Raw genomic sequence first — 6,793 nt, forward strand, 5'->3', positions numbered from 1 at the left:
CCAAGCTGAAGTCAGGGAACTTCGAGCTCGGCAGGCAATGTCTGAAAGGCGCATGAGAGACATGGAGCGCCGTCTGTCAGAATCAAGGACTCATTCTAGTGGTTCTCATCGTAGATAGAGCCTACTCAACTTTCTCTTTTGGATATAACTTAGTCTATGTAAAAACTCTAGTTTAATTTCCTATCTATGTGAAGAGCTTGAATCTGTTAAGTCATGTTAAGTCGTAGCTCTATCAAAATTTTCCTATCTTGGTCTGATGTAAGACCTACTTATAAGTCATTTTTCCTGAACTTGTTACATCTGTAATACCAGTATTATTGACAGGTATCTAATCTCAGGGAAATTAATATCCAAGTGTTTTCATCTTTCTAGTACTAGATCTACATTCAATCATACTTCCATTGTGTTGTTGGGCTATGGAGAGTTAGTCCATGAGTCACTCTCATCAATCTCTCTATTAAATTCTTACCAATAACTTCATCTTTGTGATCTTATAGCTACAAGAGTTAGTCCATGACTCACCTCGGTCTGCTGAAAATAATAGCTGCTCGACTACCAATCTAAAATCTCACACTGTATAAATATACAAATAAACCTAATTAGGATTATAACACAAACCCAACCAAAGGCCCAAAATATTAAGTCCAAACTCCTCTACTAAGGCCCAAAAGCATTTCCCCTTTAATGGGCCCAAACATATTTGGCCCATTTACACTAATGGGCTTAAGGCCCAATTGATGACACTAGAGGCCCACCAAGAAGTCTAGGTCGACCTATCCTAACCAGGCGAAGGCCTTAATACTGCCCTAATCTCTTATAGTCCAAATATGAATCCCACCCGAAGGCCCAAAATACCGAAGTCCTCTACTGAGGACGCCGGGCGTACTCAGCTTGTACGCTAAGCGTACATGCTTAAGGGCCTACACGCTGCGCGTATGAGCTTGTATGCCCATCGTACTCCTCTGATTTGACAGCATTTCTCTTTAGATCTTATTTGGTTAAGACACTTGCTCCAACACCTAAATCTGACCTCCTTGAAGTGGTTAATCACGTAAAGTTGCCAACTTTACGTGCATGTCTGGCTTAATGAAGCCGAAAAGCCCGCAAGAGCTTAATAAAGGACTTAATGCTTGCATGGAGGTCATAAACAACATAAAGTTTGCACCATTAAGCTAAAAGAGGCCTCTAGACATCTAGATCTCTGAGGTTTGGCATCTAAATTGGTCTTAACTCATCAAGACCTTCCAAATGGGACAAAAAAGATTAAAAAAAGCTCCAGAGAAGATCTAAATAGTAGATGATCAAGTTATGAACTTCATACCTCCAGAAGCTCCCTAAGATGATGTAGATGTTGGATCTAGAAGCTTAACCACATTCATGGATTGCACCACTTGCTCGTCTTCTTACAAACACACCCAAAAATGGCTTCTTCATGACACTCCTAACTCAAACTCACTTCCAATGGAAATTAGGGTTTCTAGGGACGTTGAGAGACAATGGAGGCTGAGAGAAAATGAGGTCCGAAGGTTATTAGGGGTTTAAATAGGACACGAGACCAAAATTTAGGGTTTTCAATCCAGTCCAAGTACGCCCCGCATACCTCCTCGTATCCCCCCTGCGTACGAGGCGTTGACGCTCGATGCTACGTTACCTCATACGCTAAGCATCCCTACGGGTACACCCAGTATATGAGGCGAGTGTCCTTTGCCAAACACTTAATAAATAAGTAAAGGAAAATTACCTGGATTTTTGGATGTTACACAAAGGCATGATTTTAGAGGAAAACCATATGCCACGACATAACGCATGGAGTGTCACGACATGGTATGGAAATTGAAGAACATGTACTTCTAAAGGACACCACGACGTGGAATGAAGTGTGTCACGACATGGTGAGCGCTATAGCCAGGGCCATGGTTTTTAGGGTTTCTTTCATATTTAAGGCCATTAACGCAAGATTTAGGGCATCCTTTTTAGTCTCCAACCTCCATAAACAAAACCCTAGCCCCTATTTCATGTTTTTAAGCTTATTTGATTGATTAGAGGTTTTGTTCTTGGTTTTTGATGAAACTTGAAGAAGAAGAAGAAAGTTCATTGTGGTGCAAGGAAGTAAGGAGATATATTGGATACATCATTCTCTACAGATTTATGAGTTACTGGAGGTATAAGGTTCACATCTTGACCTTTTTTCTGCTTGTTTCAAGTTTGATCATATTTAAGATGTTTTGGCCCCTCCCAGGAATTCTCTTGGAGTTTCAGGAACTCCAGAGCTTGTTGTGACTCTCAAATGGTCATTAGGTTTCCAAGAATGAGAAAATAGTCATGTTTTGGAGCTATTTTGGGTCCATGAATAAGTTAGGGTCATATTAAGGATTTAATAGACTTAGGCTTAAGATCTTGTCTTATGGTGAGGTCCTAATGGATAAAGTTGGAAAATTTATCCATTAAGTCATTGAAAAGGATTAGATCTGAAGTTTTGAGCCTTGATCTATAAGGATTAAGCTCTTACTAAAGATTTTACGAAACTACTAGTTCCCAGGACATGGCCAAGGAATGACCACGACTTGGTGAGGATCTGATTCACAATTGTTTTTTCTTTGTATTCCCACGAGGTGGCCAAGGAAGGACCACGACGTGGCATTGACCTTGATTTGGTTGATTGTTAACATTTGTTGACCGTTGACCATTGACTTTTAACCAGTTTGACTTTGGGTCAAACTTGGAGAATTTGGATTGCTGATTGAGGATTTATCTCTTTTGGTGTTATTCGGTTCGTGGGATTCAGCAGTGCATGGTGTAAGATTGTTGTTGTGCTTCTCCTGTTCTTCAGTTCAAGTGAGTTTCTCACTATGCCATGTATCCTATTGTATATCCTTTTCATGGTAGGATAGAAGTATTGTTAGAGTACAAGTATGCTAGTCAGATAGGATGTCTCCTTTTTTTATATATATGCAGTTTAGTACACTTGGTGTGTTGGTATGATAGACTAGTAGGGTCTTGCCTCTTGATCGTATGGTAATGTTAGGAGTTATGTCCATATAGGGTAACCAGGGATGGTCATTTAGCAGGGTTATGTATGTTTGACTAGTGAAGTACTGTTTTGAGAAGTGGTCAAGAGCAGGGTAACTAAGGAAGACTAGTTTCCAAGGGAATGTACTATGTTAGTTCATGTTATGAGTTTATGCTGTATGATTATGTGGTAGTAATAACTTGGGTTTTATATAGTCTAAGTTTGATAGCCTGAAAACTCTTGGTCTAGTGTAGAATTGTGATGTTCTTGTCAGATTGTTTGCTCTCGGGTGGATCATCTGTTCGAATGTCTATTTGATCCTTGATTATATATGACTTTATGTCTTGTATGGAAAGAAAATGGGGGTAACCTATGGCACTTGCTTGTAAGACCAGGATTTGGACCTCGACATTGCATGGAAAGACCATGGGGGTATCCCATGACACTTGCTTGTAAGACCAAGATATGACCCCTGGCATTGCACATAAAGACTATGGGAGTAGCCCATGAAACTTGCTTATAAGAATGACATTTAGACCTTGAAATTACGAGGAAAGACCATGGGGTTAACCCATGACACTTTCTTGTAAGTCCGAGATTTGACCCTTGACATTGCAAGGAAAGACCATAGGAGTATTCCATAGCAATGGAGTTCAGGGATGGGCCCATATACTCCCTAATACTAGGCCCGTTACGTATGATATATGTATGTGGCTAAGAGATTTGGTTGCTCGATGCTAGAACTGAGATCTCGTGTAGATGCATTGTATGTATGATGGAATACGTGGTATATTGGAGAACTCACTAAGCTTTATGCTTACAGTTTTGGATTAAACATTTTGCAGGTCGTTCGTGAGAAGAGCTCGATGGGACTGTACACATACAACGAAGATGTTTGTTTCCGTGATTTTATAAATTTTACTCTGATAATGTGTGGTTTCAATCAATACAATGTTACTTAATGATTTTTTTTTGAAGAAAACATTTAATTGTTCAATCTATTTTAAAAATGGAAAATCTCTTTGCAATTTGTCGGACGTTACAATTTAGTAGAATATGATGGTAGCCTTGGTGGTCGTAATATCATCATTAACAGAACTACAAGTCAATGGCAACCTTGGTGGTTTTAATGCTATACTTTTATGTTGCTATCCAAATATTATGGTAGCATTGATAGCCATAATACCACAAGTTTGAATTGATAGTTATGGTTGCCTTAGTGGACATAATTGATGGGATTTATAGGTTACAAAACAATGTGCTTACGGAATTTCACTTAACACTTAAGGGCACATGCAACCTAAAGGATCCATGTCACAACACTTTGAATGTAACATATAATGAACAACAAAACCTAACATGAACCCCAATGTAATAAAAAAACCAAGTTAGGGTTACATACCTTTGATTTGTTGTAGTAAACAAATCAATTCAATCCCTTGTAGTTGTTGGTATTGTAAAGCTTAACACCAAAGGGACGATGCCTCTAATGGCTCACACCCAAAACAAGAAACGCTTGAATGAAGAAGAGAGAGGAAAGATTACAAAATTTTCATTCATATACCTATATGGACTATCATGAATGAAATTTTCAAGCCAAGGGGTTATATTTATAGTTTAGGTAACTTGCAGACTAAGCAAGATTTGAATCTATTAAAAAATTGATTTAATCATAATTCAAATCCTTTCCTTTTATGCAACCTAGGGGCTTCCAAAAACCCTAGAACAGCTCCCAAAACCATCCATGCTTGGATGGTCTACAATTGCCTATTTTGTTCAATTGTTGAACAATTGCAATTCACCCATTGCATCTTTAATCAATTCCGATTAACCTCGAATTAATTCCAGATTAATTCTAGTTAAGAATGAATCAATTCTAATTGATTTCACATTAATTTATTAATCATATAAATTAATAAACCAATTATTTCACAATTGATCTCATATTAATTTATTAATCACATAATAAATTAACAAACCAATCATCTATTTCCAAAATATATATTAACAAATCATTTCCCATAATTTCCAATTATTTTATTAATCATATAATAATCTAATAAATTATACTTCTCTCTCCTTCTAACATCCCAAAAATTCAAAGTAAAAATTTCATTTTTAAAATAGCCAAAAAACAACATCCATTCAATATAAATAAAATGATAAGAGTATGATAATAAATACTTAAACATCAAATATAAATCAAGAGTAAATGCAGAATAAAACTCCAGCTTGTGCAATGTGATCATGCCAGGCTCTTCCTTTTTATATAAGAAGCACTTGAAACAATTAAGCACAAACCATAAGCACCACGCATAGTGAGTTTTCCTTAAAGTACCATATATCAAAAAGGAACGGGCCTAGCCCAACATACATTCTTCGAGCCCGGACCATGCATTCGGGCCCAACCCAAATTATTTTGGCCCAACCCATATAATCGGGCCCAACTCATATAAAACATACGTACACATGCAAGAGTCACAAAGACATCTATCATCCTACAAACATAATCCAGTGGACTGACATTGGTGCCTTCGACCCACGAGTATAGTAAGAAGACTAACCTTGCTAAAAATGACCAAATTCAACCACACACACCACCTAATCAAGCATACAGGGTTTCACCTTAGTCTAAATACTAGATTTTGTAATTTGACCAAAAGTCAACCCAAGTCAACAAGTAAACGATCAAGGTCAAAGTCAATAGTCAACCTTCTCCAAAACTGACCCTCACTTTGTGACTAGTCCATGGTTACATTGTGGAAGACAACTAAGCCCAAGCCTAAAACTCGGTCACAATTCAACTCAGTCACTCTCTCAAATCTACTTTCACGTCATGATAGTGTAAACACTACGTCATTACAACGTTCACTCAACACATTCGGGGAATCTAGGTTACTCACATCGTGACACCCCATTGGTCACGTTGTGAGAAATACACATAGACTACTTAATGCATTAAACTCTTAATCCTTCAATCCAAACAACCAATCTTTAAAGAATGCATTCTTTATCTCGGAATACCATAAAAATCATTGCTTTTTAGACATGAATGTCCGATGCATGTCTTAAACATACACTAGGTCAAATGAAGGGAAAATGCGATCAAGTCCCATGCATGAAGCCTAAAAATTAATAACTCTCTAGATCCAAAGAATAATACCTTTAATGCACCATAAAGATTCATAAATATTCCAACTTTATGACATCCTACTATCCAAACCTGCCACTAAGATGAGAAAAGGAACAAAAAGCATAGATCTAAGGCCCTAATGCATAAAGGTTTGAACTTCATTACTCACAAGGATATAGAAGATGCTCAAACAGAAGTTCGAAGCTTTCCAATATAATCTCATAACCATAAAAGTATCCTTCTTCCTTAAAGATCCACCGAGGACACAAATATGAATTCAAAAATGGAGAAAATGGATTAGGGTTTCTTCAAGAAGGATTTGGAGGTGATGGAGGCTGGGGGTGAAGGAAACCCTAGCCCCTTACTTCCTTTAAATAGTGTCCAAGTCTGATGATTAGGGGTTTCCCTAGATCAGGTGTCACGTCGTGATCACCATAGTATCACGTTGTGACAATAGAAAGATCATTCCCGAAACACGCGGCCATGTCACAATGTGACAAGGCTATCCTCACATCGTGACCTACTAAAAATCACAATTCTCTTAAAATAAAACAGTACCTCAAGATCCAGCTGCTACATTCCTAATATCATTTCTACCTATTTCTAGTTATGAGGGAAACCCAAAATGGAATTTGCTTCCAATTACAAGA

Source organism: Lactuca sativa, chromosome 9 (genome assembly GCF_002870075.4).
Source record: "Lactuca sativa cultivar Salinas chromosome 9, Lsat_Salinas_v11, whole genome shotgun sequence".
Lineage (NCBI taxonomy): Eukaryota > Viridiplantae > Streptophyta > Magnoliopsida > Asterales > Asteraceae > Lactuca > Lactuca sativa.